This window comes from Budorcas taxicolor, chromosome 4 (assembly GCF_023091745.1).
Source record: "Budorcas taxicolor isolate Tak-1 chromosome 4, Takin1.1, whole genome shotgun sequence".
NCBI classification, from domain to species: Eukaryota; Metazoa; Chordata; class Mammalia; order Artiodactyla; family Bovidae; genus Budorcas; species Budorcas taxicolor.
This window is the reverse complement of record NC_068913.1, coordinates 117,100,847-117,121,541: the sequence shown is the minus strand read 5'-3', so window position 1 is coordinate 117,121,541 and position 20,695 is coordinate 117,100,847.

Below are 20,695 nucleotides of genomic sequence, written 5' to 3'. Positions count from 1 at the left end.
AACTTCATCCGTGGGCAAGAGCAAGCAGAGACCCCAGTATCGCTGTCCTGTCAATAAACTCCTCCCATATGGCCACCTGATGTGAAGAGCTGACTCATTGGAAAAGACCTGATGCTGGGAAAGATTGAAAGCAGGAGGAGAAGGGGATGACAGAGGATGAGATGGCTGATGGCATCACCGACTCGATGGACATGGGTTTGGGTGGACTCCGGGAGCTGGTGATGGATGGGGAGGCCTGGCGTGCTGCAGTCCATGGGGTCACAGAGAGTCGGACACGCCTGCGCGCCTGAGCTGAGCTGAGCTGATGAATGCTAAGCATGCACTGCTCTCTGTCTCCTGACGCTTCTCCGTTTCCTGCTCGTATAAAAAGTGTAAACTGCGGTGCTCAGATTAGTGACAGAGACCAGTCTGCTCCACTGCCCCAGACCCTGCACAAGTAGAGGCTGTCTTTCTCAAGGGATTCAAACTCAGAAACCAAGTGGAAAATACCTGAAAGATTCTGGTATAATTTTGAATAAAAACTGGAGACTTTTTTTACTTGATAATATTATTTATCTTTTCCTTATAATCTCCAGAGGTGTCCTGCTTATTTTCTTGACTATGATGTCTCTTATATATTTTATTTACTGGAAAAGAGACAAAAGTGGGCATTGTGGCTAAGTGCAAGAATATTGCCTAAATTATCTAGAATAAGCTGTCATGTACCAAGGCCAGATGTTGAAAAGAAAAAATTGACAAAGATCCAGAAGACTCCAGCTACTCATGGAGAAATCACTGACTTCTTTAAGAAGGTTCATGCAATGTAGCTGAAGCAACATTTCCAAGCAAGGTTTTTTGCCAATGAATTTTTGACAATTTCTTTGCAATCTCATTCCTCCAAATGACTGAGATAATCCCTATTCATATATGATTTGAAGCAGGAGATCACATGACTGTAAAATAAAACCTGATCCAAAATCTTCACTGGCATTTGTTTATATGTCTATGTACAAACACTTGATATGGAACCTGTCATTCGTCTCATTTAACTTGTTCTGTCAAAAAATAACTGATTGTGTTCTCACAGTTTGTATTCACTCTTGCCTCCCTGGTGCCTAAATAATTACCTGGCACAAAGGTAATTTTTTCCTCTTCTGTTCCTATATTCTAGTGAAGAGACATCTACAGAGGATACAGAAAAATAAACAAATGTCATTTCTAGAAGTGATGCATATGATACCAGTATAATTTCATATTTAAACTGGAACACTCTTGAGAGCAGTTAGAGATGACACCAGGAAAGCAGGTGTCCCCTGGGAGGGCCTGGGAGTAAACAAGACAAATGGAACTTAGGGGAAAGTTCCGTGAAAAAAGAAAAAAAATTGGTTTTGGGATTATGGCTTGGATTTGAGATGGAGTGGAATGGAGTCTGAGCGGTGGGGAGCTGATATTAATGGGGGCCCAGGGGAAGCCTCTGGAGGGTTGTTGGCTTAGGATCCTATGCAGAATGATGGGAGTGAATCCATAATCAAAGCTTGGAGGAAAGGCAAGTTCAGGCAGGCCCATGGCAAGCACAAAGGGTCTGAGAAGGAAACGAACATGGTGTGTTCAAGATAGAGAGAGAAACCTGGGGCTCCAACAAGTGAAGGAGGCTGAAATAGGTGGGAGATGGGGTCGGAGACTCAGGCTCTGTGGTCCTTGCAGGCCCTGTAGGGGGCCTGGCAATTAACTCCACTGGAAGGGGTGACTCTGCAGAGATCCAAGTGAGGAAGTTCTCATTTATTAGCAGGAAATAATCATGAGTCGTGGACTAAAGTGATGCTCTTAAATCAGTCTGAAGACAGCCACAGGCTAACTTGCTATCTCAAGAAATGTCCAGATAAAATGTTTGGTTTTTTCCCCCTTAATGTGAATTATTTCACAATGAGAATAATGCCTTATCTTTTGCAAAATTTCCATATGGTGGTTATATGGAAGTACTACGACTACTACTAAGTTGCTTCAGTCGTGTCCGACTCTGTACAACCCCATAGATGGCAGCCCACCAGGCTCCGCCGTCCCTGGGATTCTCCAGGCAAGAATACTGGAGTGGATTGCCATGTCCTTCTCCAGTGCGTGAAAGTGAAAAGTCAAAGTGAAGTCGCTCAGCACATTTTTATTTATTTTCCGTCCTGGAAGATGACAAGGCTTTGGAAGGACTGGGAGGCGTTGTGTGCATGTCCAGGTCTAGTCCAAGTTCAGCAGAGGGCTGTGAAAGCCTGGCTGGGCGGGGTGATGACGAGGAAGAGGAATCAAGACCAGTGATATCTCATAGGTCAGAAAGTGTTTTGCTTGTTAATACAAAGGCCTGTTCTAAGTTCAAAATATCAGCTGCAGTACACAATACAGGGGATGAGGCTTGACAGTCGAGTCAACTAAAACCTCCCACGTTCGGGCAGTCAGCTCAGGGTGTGATAAGGTTCCTTAGAGGTCAAAGGGGGGCAGAGACCCCCCCCTCCCTCAGGTCACCTCCTCCTTGCTCAGAACTCATCCTGGAGCCAAAAGTGATTAGAAACCAAAGTGGGAGTCATTCCACAGGGGACAAGGTAAATGACATTGTTCTGAAGTCCGGAAGAGAAGGTGATCAGAAACCGCTTCCAAACTCACCCAGGGCAGCCGTATACATCACGCTTCTCTGAGTTGCTCTAAACCAGTGTTGGCACAACTAACCCAAAGGGTACAGGTCATCCTGTGTCTGGTCGTCTTATCTCAGGATGAAGTATGAGAAACGTGTGTCCGATGCTTCTTCTCAAAAGTGTGTATTGACAGCTTGAAATTTCCAGGAAAGGACATCTAGGGACGGGAGCACCTCTCAGTGAGAGTCTGTGGGCCAGGGCCTGACCCCTAGTCTGAGCAGTGATGTTTCAGCCATCACTTTCACCCCTAGAACAATGCTACCAGGAGCCAGGCGTGTAGAGTAAAAAATGAGCTGTGTAAGAAGCTGTCTGGGTTTGTAGCAGCTACTGGATCTCGGCGTCTCTGCTCTGAGCTGCTCCTTAAAAAAGATGCCCAAAAGAAACACTGGGTCACACCCCCGTCGAGAATCCTGAGGGCTGGGACAACTTCTTCGAGGAGTGAGACACTGAGAAACCAAGGGTGATGATAATGAAATAAAACTGGTAACAAAGGCAGCTCCCACACAGTCTTCATGCCCGACACTGAGCCGAGAGCTTTACACGGTTACTTACCCACAGGTAAACCTCTCCACGGCATCGTGGCCTTTTTACACACAAGGAAACTGAGGCTTGGGCTGAGGACGCATCTGGGAAGTCGGGGGATGAAGGGGTGGACCCTGGGCTGTCTGGGCTCCTAACCAGCACACAGCAGTGCCTCCACTGAGACTGGGGAGGGATGGCCGAGGACAGAAACCACCGGGGCCAGGACCACTGCCAAGAGCTTCACTTGGCTCTGGTGAGGGCCCACAGCAAACCTAAGCAACCATGTGCCTCTGTCTGCCATTGCAATATCTTCACTCTGAGGCCCACAGGAAATTTTTATCACTTTTTATTTCTCACTATGGAAGCAAATATAATGATTTCCCGCCAGAGGCATCCTCATAGATTTGGCCCATAGATGCTAGCTAGGGCTTAATTCAATCACAGCAGTCCTTAGAGAACTGTGCAGACCAGCTCAAAAGCAAAGATGTTTCATTGGTATGAGTAACTTGTCTATCAGACCTATAGCTCTTAAGATATAAAAACTCTATGTTTGAAAATATAGTCTCAGCAGGATTTTAGATGAATGGTAAAAGTATTCGTAGACCAACTTCCAGTTATCAGATTTGAAAGTCCTGGGCATCTAACGTACAGAAGGGGCTTCCCTGGTAGCTCAGCTGGTAAAGAATCTGCCTGCAAGTCAGGAGACCCTGGTTTGATCCCTAGGTTGGGAAGATCCAATGGAGAAGGGAAAGGCTACCCACTCCAGTACTCTGGCCTGGAGAATTCCATGGACTGTACAGTCTATGGGGTTGCAAAGACTCAGACACGACTGAGTGACTTTCACTTTCACTATAGTGATTATAGTTAATAACATTGCATGGCATACTTGAACTTCACTAAGAAAGTAGATGGTAAATGTTTTCACCACAAAAAAGAAATGGAAATTAAGTGACGAGAAGGAGGTGTTAGTTAATGCTGTGCTGATAATAATTTTAAAATATGTAAATGAGCCAATCAACAGGCTACACACCTTTAACTTACCGAATGTTATGTGTCAATTACATCTCCATAAAGCTGGGCGATTAAGATACATAAATTAATTAAATACATACATAAAATAGAAAGCCTACAAGACGTTATAAACAAAACATATTTGAGTCCGTGCTAATTGTTTTTTAAAAGGATAATAAACATTCCATATTCCAAGGCAATGATTAAGCATTCAAAATGGAGGCTTAAGTGGAAAGCATATATTTTTTTAAAAATGACCAGAAGAGGATCTCCCATTGTAAATGCTCTAGTAGATGAGGTGGAACCTGCTTCAGCTCCCCTTGAACCTGGGCAGGCCTGAGACTCACCTGGAGCCAGCGGACTCACTCAGAAGCAAAGATGCCCTGGAAGCTTCCAGGGGGTGTTTTCTGCAGTGACGGGTGGCTGGGCCTGCAGGTCTGCCCTCAGCTCCACAGACATCAAGAGAAATGAAGTTAATTTCCAAAGGCACACAGTTTTATCAGATTCCAGGTTAGAGACCAGATTTCTCAGTATTTAATCCAACATTATTTCCACTCCAGTCTCTCCTGCCATGAAAATCATCACAACTGATCCTTTTGATTTGTTTGTTTGTGTGTTTAGGTCTATGACACACTTTGAGTTAATCTTTGCATATGGTGCAAGGTATGAACAGTTTTTGTTGCTGGTTCGGGGAGTTTTTTGCACAGAGGTATTCAAGTTTTCCAACACCATTTGTCGCACAGGACATGTGGGATCTTAGTTCCCTGACTAGGGGTTGAACCCACGACCCCCTCATTGGAAGGCAGGGTCTTGACCATTGGACCACCATGGAAGTCCCATTCCTCTGATGTTTACTACTGAATTAACTGAATCTTAAGTTAAGCTACCTGGCTGTTTGAGCAGAATATTCTCTTGTCACACTCTATTGGCCCATATGCAAATTTTCTGCAGTGGGAATTCACCATAAAAAGGGGGATTAAAAAAATACATCATCACCGTAGTTCTTCCATACATTTTCCCCCAAAGAGACCCACATCAGTCATTCATAATATAGCTCCTTTTTCCTTTTATCATGGTCCCAACTAGTTGCTATTAAATTTTTAAAAAGGAAGAAATTAACTTCTAACTTTTTGAAAGAATTCGAAGAAACTTCAAGACTGAAAATGACCTCGATGGGGGATATTAAGTCAGACATGAAAGGCCAGAATCTAGCAAGTGTAACTTAGAGAACGCTGCTAACCGAAATGTATCATTTCTTTCTCTTGCTCTTGCTTCCTGGGTTCTCTGTTTGGGAAAAAGAGGGGAAACTGAAACAGGAGAAGCAGAGATTTAAACAAAGGACTAGGTTTAGACAGAGGTGAGCAATGGTTTGTTATGATGGGTGAATGTCAACAGAGGAAAAGCAGAAAAATAGCCAAAACCTGGGAAATAAAAGCAACAGGCCCAGAATAAAAGATGAGAAACTTCAACTCTAGGCTTTGTTTTCTTATTTATAACAATTACAGATATATGTGTGTATACATTTATATGCACACACTTACTGAATGTTTGTTCTGTACACTGTAGATCAATTGTACTTCAGTTAAAATTTTTAAAGAAGAATATTAGTATGCTGTAGCTCTAGCAGCTCCATACTTAAAAATACATTAAGAAACTAGTGGTACCTTGATGACATATAAACACAATCAGAACGTATGTAGAGAATATGAAAAAATCAAGAAAACAGATATCCTGCTATTTCCTCCAGTTGATTCTGTGTCAAAGAGATGGATGTTACGCTAACACCCGTATCTACCCTTTATGGCTCTTGGTTTCTTCTCGATGTCTCCATTCTACACCTACTGTAGACAGCCTGGAGGGGTTCTTACTCGCCTTGGAAGAGGCATCACAGAAACACCCACACACACACACACACACACACACAGACACACACACACACAAACCAGCCACAAATAGATCTCTGATTTCCTTTTGAAAGATACTGCATATTTTCCCTGAATTCCCCTTGCCATTATATCTACAGTTATAATTAACATTTTATAATGTGCAATTAGTTGGAGAAGATGGGAAAATGGTTTCCCCAAAACCGATATATTAAATTTAGCATTTCTATCTAGTTATTGCAGGAAGAAATATTACCTATAACAACCTGCATCACATGAAATTAATGGATTCTGCAACATCTCTAAGAAGGAAAAAAAAATTCTTTAGGGAGAAAGTAGAACTTAAAGTGTGGTGGTATAGCCCCCATGATTACATTTCCAGGAGAAAACACTGCACTTTCTTTAGGTCGACAGAAGCAAGATGGAGCATTTTTGGGAGCAAGGAATCTCTTCTCCATCTGCCAGGATCTTGCCTACATGGGATAAATTTTTATTCTTACCTGAAGCTCACTGTTATGTGGCCGAATAATTAGGCAGGAGAAATTCCCCCAGAGTATCAGAGACACCGCAGAGTGGGAGGTTAGGCGGACCCTACTGAGTCCCTGGCTCTGGAATGCTGTGCTGGCCAGCTTGGCTGCGTGCTTTTGCTACAGCCTGATTCTGCGGTCCTCTTCTTGTCTTTCTCCCACCCATCATCCCTATGTTAGCTCCCATTTTCCAGTTTGGGGTTATTTCTTATCAGCTAGGTCATGAGTCCCTGGCTGCCTATTCGAGCATCTCTAAGATGGTCGTGAGAGACCCTTTGTACGAGACATCCTTTTATTCTGTAATGTTCCACAACATCAGCCTCATTCCTCAGCCTCAGCCATCCCTAGCTTTCCTTAAGGAAAGTTAGCACATCCTTTCTTCCGTCGAGGCAGATTTCATCTCCATGAACACCGATGACTCCAACCGTGGCGCCGTGTTCTCAGGCGGTAGCAGGAACAGTTAATAAAGCTGTGGCTAAGCTGCCATCTTTCACGGTGTTTTAGAAAACTCCTCACAGAGGGAAGCATTAGGTTGGCCAAAAAGTCCGTTTGGGTTTTTCTGGACCATCTTGTGGAAACACTTGAATAACCATTTTGGCCAACCCCGTACTTTGTAGTGCATACGCACGTGCTTCATTGCTCAGTCTTGTCCATTCTTTGAAACATCAAGGACTGCAGCCCACCAGGCTCCTCTGTCCATGGGATTCTCCAGGCAAGAATACTGGAGTGGGTTTCCAAGCCCTCCTCCAGGGGATCTTCCTGACCCAGGGATCGAACTCAGGTCTCCCACAATGTGGGCAGACTCTTTACCATCTGAGCCACCACAGCTTTCTCTAAATCCTAATCCTTTGTTTACTTGATAGCCACACATAAAAAAGCATAATATCCCCATCATTTCACAGTCAGAAACAAAGAGTGTGAATGACTCTGAGCTGAGGAAGGAATGAAGAGTTTGGGGGACAGAGGTTACTCCCCTCAGAGAACACCATGTGGAGAAGCTGACCCAAGGACTGTAACCTCCAATTCCCAGGACCTGTCCTGACACTACCACCACCACACCCGCACACTGCCTTCATCTCTGAAGCTTACAGCCCAGAGCTGTTCAAGAAGTTCAGGAGGCGACGTCATTGCCCAGTGGAGGTGCCTAGCTCCAAGCAAGCAGCCGCCCTGGCTGGGCCTCAGAGACCTTTTCTGGATCAGATGACAGATGAGGAAGTGAAGTCCTCCTCTAGGTCCCAGGGCTTTGATCATAAGACAGTCTGTGCCTAGCCTGGCTAGGACGTTCAAGCTCAAAACCTCCTTGAGTGGTTTTCCTAAAGGTGCATCTCTGGGAGATTCTCAGCGTTGTTATCTGCTTTAAGGAGTTAGTCATTAATTTCTGAAGCCGCCTTGGTGCATCAAGCCTCTCTTGATTAGGATCGCGCTTCTGCAACCCGTCCTTTCCTGAGAATGTTGGCTCATCCCTACCTGCTTCTAGGTTTGGCTGCACAAATCTTCACGCAGGCACAGGACTCACCACTCTGGCAGAGCATCCATTCTTTCTGCAAGCCCTTCCAAAGGGGACTGTATGGGTGCTGTGTTAGAGAACCACACAGAGAAACCATTTCTCAACTGCCTGGATGTCATGGTGCAGGAGGAAAGGCGAGCCACTGACGCAGGACCCCATAAACCATTAGTCTTAAATGCTATGGAGGAATCGACCACTTGGCCACTTTGATGTGAAACAAAGAGCTACCTGTCCAGGCTTTGAAGCACAAGATGGAATTATTTTAAGTTTTCAAATGAGAATTTTAGCCCCACTTTACTCTCTAGCTTCGTTTCATGTGATGGATTATTTCCACCAAGTAATACTCCTCATTTTGCTTAATCTGTTCCCTAGAAAATGCCTGGAGCACTGTCTCTCACTCAGCAAATAAATTTTAGCCTCCTCTGGAAGTCTAGTTCAATATATTCTATAAATAACTTCTATAAATTTAGTCATCACGATTTCAGCACATACTCTTCTTCCCTCCCTTTAATTTATATAGCACTTAGTAAACGCAATATAACCCTAAATTATAAAGGTTGCTTATGGCTCTCTATTTTACAGCAAGAATATAAAACTTGGATCAAAGGTCCTGGGATACAGTCCCTATTGATTATTAAGCTAAATCATTTAATATCTGAAGTCTAGTTTTCCCATCTTTAAAATGCTGATGGCATTAACCACTTCAAATGAGCATTTAATTTATTTAATCAATTATTTCTGCATCTCACTTTCTCTCCAGTCAGCATCCCGGATCTGCAGAGCTGCAGTCTCTTCCTTCAATGAACTCAAGTAAACGACAGAGAAAGTAGAATGTGAAAGGCTTTCAGACTCAGGTCAAACATGTAAGGAGTATGGACGCCATCACTTTTGTCCTTACAACCAGGAAAAGTTGAACATATTGAAAATCGGTCATTTTTACTGGATCCATTAGAAAACCGAAGTGACAAGGAAATGCCCCCCACCCAGTTCTCTGAATTGTGTTAACTTGTGCCCCCCTGCCCCAAAATCATCATGTTGAAGCCTTCAGCCCTCGCCCAGGGCCTCAGAATGTGACTGTGTTCTGAAACAGGGCCTTGAGAGAGGTGTTTAAGGCAGAATGACGTCCTCAGTGTGGCTCCAATCGAGTCAGGCTGGCGTCCTCATTTGTCATTGTTCAGTCGCTCAGTCGAGTCTGACTCTCTGCGACCCCATGGACTGCAGCACACCAGGCTTCTCTGTCCTCCACTGTCTCCCGGAGTTTGCTAAAATTCCTGTCCGTTGAGTCCGTGACACCATCCAACCGTCTCATAAGAAGAGGCAATTTGGACACGCAGAGACCCCAGGGATGCACCTGCCCAGAGACAGGACCACGTGAGGACCTGGTGGGGAGGAGGCATCTGCAAGCCAAGCAGAGAGGCTCCAGGGGAACTGGCCCGGCTGGTACCTTCACTGCGGGCTTCCAGTCTCCAGAACTGTGCACACGTGAAGTCCCATTGTTTAAGCCCCATCTGTAAGAAAAGTTATGACCAACCTAGATAGCATATTGAAAAGCAGAGACATTACTTTGCTGACTAAGGTCCGTCTAGTCAAGGCTATGGTTTTTCCAGTAGTCATGTATGGATGTGAGAGTTGGACTGTGAAGAAAGCTGAGCATGGAAGAATTGATGCTTTTGAACTGTGATGTTGGAGAAGACTCTTGAGAGTCCCTTGGACTCCAAGGAGATCCAACCAGTCCATTCTGAAGCAGATCAGCTCTGGAATTTCTTTGGAAGGAATGATCCTAAAGCTGAAACCCCAGTACTTTGGCCACCTCATGCGAAGAGTTGACTCATTGGAAAAGACTCTGATGCTGGGAGGGATTGGGGGCAGGAGGAGAAGGGGACGACCGAGGATGAGATGGCTGGATGGCATCATGGACGCGATGGATGTGAATCTGAGTGAACTCCGGGAGTTGGTGATGGACAGGGAGGCCTGGCGTGCTGCGATTCATGGGGTCGCAAAGAGTCGGACCCGACTGAGCGACTGAACTGAACTGTGCTTCCAGCGGAGCCCACACGCCTGCACACTCTGCAGCTGCAGCGAGCAGCCCGCTCTTGCCGTGCACACAGGGGCCTCACACTGCAGGGCCTTCTCCTCTCGCAGAGCAGGGGCTCTAGGGCGTGCGGGCTTCTGTAGTCGTGGCCCGTGGGCGGAGGAGCTGTGACGCACAGGTTTAGTTGCTCCACGGCCTGTGGTGTCTCCCATCTCTTGCGCTGGCAGACTGCTTCTTTACCACTGAGCCTCCAGGGGAGCCCCCAGATTAAACTTTAAAAAGACCCATTCATCCTCATTATGTATTGGCCTCGCCTTTTCATTAATAGTGTTCATTGATCCCTAAAGAATTACCAGATTTTCTGACTGATTTAAAAGAAACACTTACCTTCACTCCAAAATCAAATACAATGACTTTCTTCACATCCTTCCCCTCCATTCTATCAAAAAACAAAAAACAAAAAAAAGCCAAAAACAGCCAAAGCATCTGGAGGCTTTGGTACTCACCCATAGCGCAGGAATCTTAGCAGGTATGATGAGATAAAAGTCATCTTTAAGAATTACAATGTTTCCTGTTTCACATTTTATATCAAATGGGAAAAAAGAACTCTCCTGGCTGAGATTTGCATGGGAAAGCAGCCTAGTTCTCTCTTTCCATAACCCTTTGAATAATTGAGACACAGATGATAAACACATCAGCATTCAATCAGGCCACAAGGCGCCCACGAGGAGAGAGAAATGATTGTTTTTTTTGAGAGCCTCAAAAGATCTTAACATTGGAAAGAAAATCGTTCCTGAAAACTAAGTTTGGAGCTGACACACAGTTAAATCTTGATCTAATGTTGCTTGTGGAGCTAAGACCTGCCTTTCCAGATGGAGATATTATATCTCATTTGGAATTTGTGACAAGGGCCGACACCAATAAGCCTGCTTGTCGTGTTGAGCGGTGGAGATACCAGAGCGTGGGGAGTGGGCAGTTGGACCACAGACGCTGGGTTAGATCTGCTGTGTTCTCAGGATGCACAGCCTTCCATAAACTCTGACCTTGGTGAGTAAATAACTTCCCTGGAGTAGCTCCTCTGTGAAATGGGGGTAATCATAGCGCTGACTTGACTAGGGCTGATAACTGCTGCCGTGGGACCTGATGAAAACTTTAGTGCTGACTGCATCTGTTTAATGAAAAATAAAAATGGGCAGACAGGATACATGTGGAAAGAGAGCAGAAGTTAGATTCAGGAAAGCCAGTTTCTAGACCCAGGTCTTTTGCAGAAAATTGAGTACAAGTCACCGGATCTTCCCTGGCAGCTCAGACAGTAAAGCATCTCCTTACAATGTGGGCCTCCCTGATAGCTCAGTTGGTAAAGAATCTGCCTGCAATGCAGGAGACCCCGGTTCAATTTCTGAGTTGGAAAGATCCGCTGGAGAAGGAATGGGCTACCCACTCCAGTATTCTTGGGCTTCCCTGGTGACTCAGCTGGTAAGGAATCTGCCTGCAATGCGGGAGGCCTGGGTTCGATCCCTGGGTTGGGAAGATCCCCTGGAGAAGGGAAAGGCTACCCACTCCAGGATTCTGGCCTGGAGAATTCCAGGGACTGTGCAGTCCATGGGGTCACAAAGAGTCAGACACGACTGAGAGACTTGCACTTTCACCTTCTTTCACTTTCACAATGTGGGAGACCGGGGTTCAATTCCCTGGGTTGGGAAGATCCTCTGGAGAAGGAAACGGCAACCCACTCCAATACTTTTGCCTGGAAAATCCCATGGATGAAGGAGCCTGGTAGGCTACAGTCCATAGGGTTGCAAGGAGTCGGACACAACTGAGCGACTTCACTTTTACTCTCACCGGATCTTTGAGAGCCTTGCTTTTTCCATCAGTAAAATGAGGAACATGAACTGGAAAACCTTCATGATTTCTTGCTGCTCATTCAAAGAGGCAACACCCGTGACTTATGGATGGTGTCACATAATCTTTAAATGGCGCATCTGAAAGATTGCTGGAGGCTCAGCAGCCCACAGACATAACAAGATAAAATTTGGATCCAGAGCTGAGAAGTAATCAAACACAGTGGATACAGAGAAGAAAAGACATGAAGTTGTGATGTAGTTACTTAATTTTCATGCCTCGTGGAGAATTCCAGGATTAAAGAAATTGTTGGGACAGAGGCATCTTTAGATGTCTTATTGATACAGAATGGCTGCAATCCGTCAAGGACAGGCTGAAGGGATTGAGCATCTGGTCGCAGCTTTGAAGGGAAGGAGAGGGTTCTTTTGTCTACTTTTATCCTGTGTTCAGTTCTAAGCTCAGAGCTCATTTAAACCTATTAGAACTTTCGAGTGGGGCAGGGGACCCATCACGTCATTCAGAGGAAACAGAGGGACAGGGGCAGTCATGTTTCCTTGAGCATTCCTGCAGCACCAAGAGCCAAGAGGCTCACTAGGCTTGATGGACAGGAGGATGAGTTAGCATCCGATGCTCTGTGGCACCCACCATCCAACAGAAGATGTGTAAACATGGCTACTCTATGTCCTAGAATCACATTAGGATTTCAAGAATCCTAGAGAGATTTCTGTCTCTCTCAACTGAAAACTCTTGTCTTTAGAAACAAGGAAAGAAACAGACTCACAGGCATAGAAAACAAACTTACTGTTATCAGAGGGGAAAGATGGGGGAAGGGATAAATTAGGAATTTGGGGTTAACGTATACACACTAGTATACATAAAATAGATAATCAACAAAGACCTACTGTGTAGAACAAGGAATTATACTCAATGTTTTGCAATGACCTATATGGGAAAATAATCTGAAAAAGAATGAATACATGTGTATTTTTAATTGATCAGTTTTCTGTACACCTGAAACTAACACAACGTTGTAGATCAACTGCACTGCAATATAAAATAAAAATAAATAAAAATAAAAACAAAGAATATTGCCCTTTTCCAAGGACTATTGAAATTTGAGAACGAAAGCCATGAAATGACAGGTACGCTCAAGAGAGAGGAGCAGTTGGGTGCAGTGAACATTCTCTGGACCTGGATTTAAAGGCACCATCCGCCTTCTCCACCTCCTCACTTCTGGCAGCACCTTTGCGTAAGGAGAAATACTTCTCCTGTACTCACCTGGCCAGGAGAGGTAATTCAGCATCCACTAAGGTGGAGACTGAGCTTCCTCTGCTTCTGGCCGTGCTCAGAGCACGTCTGATACAGGGAGGCTTGGGTTACCAATTTAGAAGCCGCCTTATTTGAAATAAAAGGTAAATACTGCTGCTCCCAAAAATAAAGGCCATTTTTACAAAGACATGGAAGAAACTTAAATGCATGTTACTAAGTGAAAGAATCTGAAAAGGCTACATCCATATGGGTCCAGTGGTGTGAAATCCTGGAAAAAGACGAAACTATGGAGACCTGAAAATATCTGTAGTTGTCAGGGCTTAGTGAGAGAGTGAAAGCCGCTCCATCGTGGCCGACTCTTTGCGACCCCATGGACTATACAGGCCCTGGAATTCTCCAGGCCAAGATACTGGAGTGGGTAGCCTTTGCCTTCTCTAGGGGATCTTCCCAACCCAGGGATGGAACCCAGCTCTCCCACATTGCAGGCGGATTCTTTACCAGCTGAGCTATCAGGCCAGGGCGTAGAGGGGAGGAGTCTCTAGGGCCATGAAGCTACTCCATACGACATTGTAATGGCGGCCATAGGTCATTATACATTTGTCTGCTCACAGAATGTACAGCTCCAAGGGTGAACCATAGCATGGACTGTGAACTTGGCGGATAATGGATGTAGGTTCATCCGGGTAACACGTGTACTCAGACAGGGGATCACGCGGAGGTGGAGTGTGGGCATCGCCGGGAGGGTGTATGGGAACTCTGCACTTTCTGATCCATCTTGCTGTGAACCTAAAGCTACTCTAAAAAATAAAGTCCAATTTTAAAAGTTTAAGTGAATACTACGCCAGTTAACTCTAGTTTCCACAAGAAATAATATTATAAACCACCTGAGTGGAGAGACACAAATTGGTTCTGGTCTTAATCAGGCTATATGATAAATTTCCTATTTTATCCTCCTTAAGGATGGATAATTCCTTAAGGATACTCTCATCTAGACAATCCGTGGTTATTGTGTTGCTGTTACTGTTGAAAGCAACGCATTTTTCCTTCATGTAATGAACTCTGCTTTCATATTGACTGAAGAACGTATTATTAAGTAATGGATGCCTCTAATTGTAAGCAAAGTCTGAGATCAGATGGAAGCGAGAAAGGAAATAAGTTTCCTGTGTAATGAAGGGAATGACATCTAGTGGGCGGGAGGGGACAAAGGTTTCAGGAAAAGAAGGCCCAAGTTACTCATGTTGCTAAAGAAGGGCACCAGGCAGCTGACTTAAGATACAAAGGCAAACAAAGATGAAGATAAATTGTATTATTAAAGATTTTTATTTCAGCACGCTCTGGTTGATTGCTAAGGAAAAACTGTACAATTTTTGTTTTGAGATGGTACCAAATTATTAGCCCGTTGGGAACACCCACGTACCCAATCCAGTTCTTATCTGCTTCAGTGGTTATGTAGGTTTCTTGGGTTGTTTTGGGTTAAGTCTCAAGTTTCGAAACAACTTGAAGCCTCAAGTCCAAGCTTAATTAAACCTATTGAAGAGCAAAGGAAAACAAGCTTTAAAGGTCCCCTGTTTGGCTCATAAAATCTCAGAACAACAAACCAGGAAATACTCAATTATTCCTAGGACGCCATAAACCTTTTATGGCTCGACCCGAGGATTCCTCTTGTCTCTCTGAGGCACGGGTGTTTGGTCCGCATCCTCCTCTCCTCCCCTGCCGTTGCTTTTGATCTTTTTTTATGGACTTGAAAGAGGAGTTTGCTTTTCAAATTATTCTTGCTTCTTTTGCTCCAGTGCTTTTGGAGGAGGGAGTCGGGGAGGGGAGTGGGAAGGGGAGGAAAGATGCTCGCAGAACTGGCTATTGTTTCCTGTGTTTGGGTGGCTTTCCCTTCTTTCTAAAGAAATAGAAAACATTCTGACTCCCTTTGTGGAACCTGAGATGATGGAGGAATTGACGCAAGCCGGGAGGACTTCCCTCCCTACGAGGGAGCACCGTCTCCCTGGGAGAAGCGATGGTCTGAGCCACACACTACACTCCAGCTGCCAAGGTGGGGGAGGTTTTCTCCCCAACTCTGCACCCCAGTCTGCAGTTTTCTTCCCACTGGCTCCTCCCCAAGGCCTTGGATCAATTTCAGTGTTCAAGTAGCAAGAGCAGGTCAGACTTGCTGATAACTTGGCCTGACCTCGGGCTCAGTTCCAATTACTGGGTTTCTGCTTTGTGCCTGAGTGAAAGTCACTGTTAACATTTGTGTCTGTCTCAGGTTAAACCCGGACTTGGGTTATCTCATGGCACCTTCCCCTCGACCCTGTGGTGTGCCTGGTTCATGATCCCACTTTGCAGAGAAGGCCACTGTGGCACAGAGCAGTTGTGCCCTCTGCCCAAGGTCACGGCCCTTGATGGTGGTGGAGCCAGGACTCAAGGGCAAGAAGCTGCCACAGGGTTAACCGGTGTGCCGTCTTACCAACTTGGGCCCCATTTCTGTGGCTCAGCTGGTAAAGAATCCGCCTGCAATGCAGGAGACCTGGGTTGGGAAGATCCCCTGGAGAAGGGAATGGCTACCCACTCCAGTATTCTGGCCTAGAGAATTCCATGGACTGTATAGTCCATCGGGTCACAAATGGTCGGACACTACTGATCGAGCGTCACTTTCACTCTTCTGATAACTGGGTCTTAACTGTATTCCCATTCCCTAATGCAAGCTCTTTTTCTTTCCTTTTTTTTAAATTAAAGTATAGTTGATTTACAACCTTGTGTTAGCTTCGGGTGTACGACAAAGTGATTTGTATATGAATATATATGTATATGAATTCTTTTCCCTTACAGATTATTACAAGATACTGAGTATATTTCCTCGTGCTACAAAGTAGGCCTTTGGTATCTGTTTTATATAAGTAGTGTGTATATGTCAATTCCAAACTGATGGTTGGATGGCATCACTGACTCAATGGACGTGAGTTTGAGCAAACTCAGGGAGATGGTGGAGGACAGCGAAGCCTGGCATGCTGCAGTTCATGGGGTTGCAAAAGAGTCAGATGCAATTCAGCAACTGAACAACAACAATTTACCCCACGCCTTTCCCCTTTGGTCACCATAAGTTTGTTTTCTATGTCTGTGAGTCTATTTCTGCTTTGTAAATAAGTATATTTGTATCATTTTTTTTAGATTACACATATAAGCATTGCCACATGATACTTGTCTTTGTATAATTTACTTCACTTAGTATGATAATTAGTAGTCCGTTGACCTTGCTGCAAAAGGCATTACTTCATTCTTCTTTATGGCTGAGTAGTCCTCCATTGTAAATGTGTATACCTTCCTTATCCATTCCTCTCTCGAGGGACACTCCTTTTTTCCAATCCCAAGGCCCCATGCTTCTCTGAGATCTGCTCCTCCCACTGCTTCCCTCTGGAGAAGTCTCTGCCTTGAGTCTGCCCGAGCCCTCTGGGCCTCACTGGACCCGACACCAGCTCTCCTCCTGTCTCCAAATGCTGCGTAGTCCTGGGTCCCCAATAGCTGCTCCCAGGCATTCTCCAGAGCAAGCACACCCCCCACTGGTAGATGTTCTGATGTCCATGGTCTCCCCACGGTCCCCAGAGAGGTGTTCTGCTTCCCTGAGGGGACTTGGTATGAACTAATGAGGATTTCAATAGAAACAGCCCCAGGATAAGGGAAATTCTCTGCTTACTATTCCAAAAGTTACTCTCAGGCCTTTTAAAGTATCTAGATAGACCCCCAGAGACCCCATCCCCACTCATGCCAAATAAGCCTGGCCTCACTGAGGTGGGGCCCGTGAAGACGCTGCAGGCAGATGGGCCTCTGCCGTCTCTGACAGGCCTGCACCCTGAGACTTCCCACAGTCAACTGAGGAGCGCTTGTGTCAACAGGTACCAGCCCCCTGTGGAAGAGGCTCATCTCAAATTAAAGTCCAAGGAGAAAAATGAACAGATGTAACTTGTCACTTTGTCCCCTGAGCAATGCAAGCTGTGACACCTCCCATTCAAGCTGAGCACACCAAGGGCCCAGATCTTGGGGTCTCAGGGTCACCCTCCATGGTAAGAGTTCCATGGTCCTTTGGAGGCACAGCAGATTCCAGGTTTGGGGAAGAAAAGAACAAGATGACATCTCATTGTACCAGAAATAGGATGTGAGCAAAAAACGGCGTGACCCATCAAAAGACAACAGTCAGCTTAAAGAGGCTCCCACTGACCAAACCTGAAACAATTTGAACATGAAAATAAATATTACTAGTAAGAGACTAGTAAAACTCCTTGGATGAAATAGAAAACCATGAGTCTTTACTGCTATAATTAATAAATTGAAAATCTGAGGAGAAATTAGATATTTGCATAACTTCAAAGTCCTTCACCAAAAAGTACCTGTCAGTTATAAAGGGGGCAGGGTGGGGGGGAGGCAGCTTTGCATGAAGAAATGTCACTTTCATCAAGTGATTAAAGTGACCACAATTCATAAAAGAACTAATTGGAATTACACATATATCTGAAGACTACAAAGAACAGAACTCAGGGTGTTTCTGTGGTATAATTAGATTCAGGGTGTACATGTTTAATAGGAATTAAGCAACACTGGATGCACCAAAGGTCTCCTGCATTGCAGGAAGATTCTTTACCAACTCAGCCACCAGGGAAGCCCATTCAACAGAATAACTTGGCTTAAAAGCTTCAAAACTGCCAAGGACATAAAAACAAGACAAAAAAAAAAGAACTTTTCCAGATTAAGGAAAGATGATGACCTAAGTTCTTAGTGATTCTGAATTGAAATCTTTAACTACGAAGGACATTTTTGGAACATTAAGCAAAACAAGAATGAGGTCTTTGCCTCATTTGGTGGGATGCAAGAATACTGCTTTCATAATTTTGATGGTTGTATCAGGCGGCACAGGTAAAGAATCCACCTGCAATGCAGGAGACAGGGGTTCACCCCCAGGGTCAGGAAGGTCTGGAGTACGAAGCGGCAACCCGCTCCAGTATTCTTGCCTGGGGATTCCACGGACAGAGGAGCCTGGCGGACTACAGTCCATTGGGCTGCAAAGAGCTGGACAGGAATGAGCACCCAGGCTCGCAGGCACGCATGCTGCAATTGTGTAGGAGACGCCCTTGTCTGCAGGAGACGTGCCGTTAGTTGGTGATGTTGCATCAATGTCCTCTGTGCCGTGATTGCAACCTTCCTGTAAGTTTGAGATTTTTTTCATCTTCTTTTAAATTAAATATTAAGCTTAACCACTATAAAGAATGGGAATAAGATGTATAACTTTCCAACCAGGAGAGAAAAAAATAGAGATTTGCTTTCAAGAAGACAGTATAGAGATGAGGGGAGAAAAACAAGCAAACGTAGTAAACACAAGGCATAAAATAAGGGTGCAGACTGGCCCACTTGAATGAACATACGCAGGAAAGGTCATTGGATAAAACCGCCCAGGTAAAAGATACACTTGTGTTTGGTCTGAAACAAGTGACATTGAGCTCTGTGAGATTGCTGGGAGGTATTTATAGACTGTGAGACTGAAAATAATGTAAGAGAATAAAATAGGACAAGTACCAACCAAGTAAAAGATGATGCTTCATCACTGTTGTTGTTCAGTGGCTAAGTCGTGTCTGACTCTTTGCTACCCCATGAAAAGTAGCATGCCAGGCTTCCCTGTCCTTCACCATCTCCTGGAGCTTGCTCAAACTCATGTCCATTGAGTTGGTGATGCCATCCAACCATCTCATCCTCTGTCACCCCCTTCTCCTCCTGCCTTCAATCTTCCCCAGCATCAGAGTCTTTTCCAATGTGTCCACTCTTCTCATCAGGTAGCCAAAGTGCTGGGATTTCAGCTTTAGCATCAGTCTTTCCAATGAATATTCAGGACTGATTTCCTTTAGGATGAACTGGTTTGACCTCCTTGTTGGCCAAGGACTCTCAAGAGTCTTCTCCAGCACCACAGTCCAAAAGCATCAGTTCTTCAGCGCTCAGGCTTCTTTATGGTCTAACTCTCACATAGTGCGTGACTGTTGGAAAAACCATAGCTTTCACCATATGGACCTTTGTCAGCAAAGTGATGTCTGTGCTTTTTAATATTAGTATCATGCAAAGTTGACTTGATGTAGTGCATATTACTACTGGATTATAAAAGAGATGAATCACCAGGAAACTAACAGTTTGGAACCGGTATGATGTTTGGGATGGACATGTACACACTGCTGTATTTAAAACAGATAACCAACAAGGTCCTCCTGTATAGCACATGAAACTCTGCTCAGTGTTATGTGGCAGCCTGGATGGAAGGGGAGTTTGGGGGAGATTGGATACATGTGTATGTATGGCTGAGTCACTTTGCTGTCCACCTGAAATTATCACAACATTGTTGGCTGACCATACTCCAATATGAAATAGAAAGTTTCTTAAAAATAAAATAAATTTGAAAAAACTGAAACTGATAAGAACTCAATATAGCTTCAAGCTGAATAAACTCAAGATTGAAAGAATAACCTGGAAAATGTGATAAATCTAAAATAATAATGTTTATATCTCTTTCAATGACTAATCAACCAAGAAATTTAAAATATTAAGGATACAGAAGATTCGAACAACAAAATTGCAAGCTTGTTCTCAGGAACATATATAGAGTGTATATAGAATAAAAATTCTTCTCAGGCATGTGTGGAAGTTTTAAATTGATCACGAAGTGAAACACAAAGAAACAGATGTTAGTAAACACCAAACAATCAATATTATACAGAACCACAAATTTTGAATCGAGTGATATACTACCCTTCCCTCCATTCTAGGACAAAGAGGAAGCAGAGTAGGAGCCTTAAAATTCAGAGAGATAAGCCTTTGTTGTTTCAAATTAACTTGGATCAGATTTTATTAATTTTATTGAATTTTATTAATTTTATCATTGCTTTACAATCTTGTGTGAGTTCCTGCTGTACAACAAAGTGAATCAGCTATACATATACATATAAGCAGAGACATTACTTTGCCAACAAAGGTCCATCTAGTCAAGGCTATGGTTTTTCCATAGCCTTGGTCATGTATGGATATGAGAGTTGGACTGTGAAGAAAGCTGAGCGCTGAAGAATTGATGCTTTTGAACTGCGGTGTTGGAGAAGACTCTTGAGAGTCCCATGGACTGCAAGGAGATCCAACCAGTCCATTCTAGAGGAGATCAGCCCTGGGTGTTCTTTGGAAGGAATGATGCTAAAGCTGAAACTCCAGGACTTTGGCCACCTCATGTGAAGAGTTGACTCATTTGAAAAGACTTTCATACTGGGAGGGATTGGGGGCAGGAGGAGAAGGGGATGACAGAGGATGAGATTGCTGGATGGCATCACGGACTCGATGGACGTGTTTGAGTGAACTCCGGGAGAAGGTGATAGACAGGGAGGCCTGGTGTGCTGCGATTCATGGGGTCACAAAGAGTTGGACACGACTGAGTGACTGAACTG